The sequence below is a fragment of the Humulus lupulus genome, chromosome 2 (genome assembly GCF_963169125.1).
Source record: "Humulus lupulus chromosome 2, drHumLupu1.1, whole genome shotgun sequence".
Taxonomy (NCBI): Eukaryota; Viridiplantae; Streptophyta; class Magnoliopsida; order Rosales; family Cannabaceae; genus Humulus; species Humulus lupulus.
In genome coordinates, this window is record NC_084794.1 from 80,162,643 (window position 1) to 80,164,454 (window position 1,812).

The window sequence follows — 1,812 nt, forward strand, 5'->3', positions numbered from 1 at the left end:
TGTAAACAATAAACGTTCTAGTGAGACGTTATATCTTAACCGAAATTTTAAATCCCTAAACCGCTAATCATACTTAGTTACACGTTTATGGCCAAATGACTCGATTAGCGAGTTTAGCACTGTTTGCAATGTGCACCGTAATGGTCCCTGGAGTTGGGGCGTTACAAAAAATAAGCTAACCACTTTCACCATTCTCTTTTTATATATGCAATAATTATTATTATTATATCTAGATGTAATTTTATAATTTTCACATGAAATTTTACATCAAAATTCACATTATCACTAACGTTTGTAATATACATTTTTATTGCGACACTTTGGGTTTCATTCTTAATTTGGTTAATAAAAATAAGGGATTATACTATTTTGAATCTTATGTTCCGTCTCATTATTTGTTTGAACCTTGTGTTTTAATAAATTATTTTTTGGATTTTGTGTGTTTGTAAAATGGTTCGAATAGACATCTGAACCCGAATTTGATAACAAATTTTTTAACTAAAATCACAAATAATTCATTAAACTAACAACTCAGAACAAAAGCACAATTATTCTGCCTGACAATTGTATTGTTATATTCAATTTTTTGTTCATTAAAATTGGGTTTAAGGGTCTATTTGAATCATTTTAAAAAATATAGGGTTCAAAAAGTAATTTGTTAAAACACAAGATCCAAACAGGTAATAAGATAAAACACAAGGTTCAAAATGATATTATCCCCCGCAACTTTTGATTGACTGTGTTACTGCTCAGTATACTCTTAGATAAAATATAAATATATATGAATAATCTATACAATATTTTAAAGAGTATTACTATAGTAGTGATTATTTTTAATCACTATCTACATGTAATTTTAGTGTTTTTGGTATATAATTAAGCCACAATTCTAATTTTTTTTCATGACATTGTATAATGTAATTATGGGAAACTTCCCACAAATTTTCAGAAAATTGAAAATAATTTAAGATGCCGAAATTAAAATTCAAATAATCTGTTGCACTTTCAATATTTATACGCGCATGCAATAGACTATTTAAATAAATTTCGACATTTCTTGAAAATTTGTAAAATCTCGCTTGTAATTACAATGTACACCGTCATGACAACTTATCCATATACAGAAAATACTAAAAATTCATATTTTAAAAAGCTTTAATTTCCATTTCATATATTTTATTATTTGATATAAAATTCTTGAGTCCTATAAATGAGTTCATTTTATTTTTCATTTGTACGGATTCGAGTCGTAATTACGTTGTGTAGTTCACATCGTTTACATGAAATTTTGTCGTTTTTGAAAAGATGTCGTTTAGCATGAACAACTAACAAGAGAAAAAGAGGCGTTGGTCTGGAGTGTGTAGTGAAGTGAACTAGCTTCATCTTTTGAGATCACAGGAAAAAGGGAGAGATGTGGAGGGTATATTCGGCTGGGAGGAAGGGAGAGATGTGGAGGGTATATTTGGCTGGGAAACAGGAGGAAGGAAAGGTAAGGAGGTAATGTAAGTACGAGGAATGGACACAGGAGGAGAGGACGGGGAGACCAAGGACTGAAAAGGAAAAGAAGATTCATTGAAAACAACATGACGAGTGTCATAGAGCTGACCCGTATCACGATGAAGACAGATGTAGCCCTTGTGATTACTGTTATAGCCCATAAACACACAAGACTTAGATCGAAACTCTAATTCGTGGGCATTATAGGGACGTAAAAACGGATAGCACTCACAGCCAAAAATACGAAAATGACCATAGGATGGTGGCCTGTGATACAACATGGAATAAGGACTCGCTAAATTCAACACCCGAGTA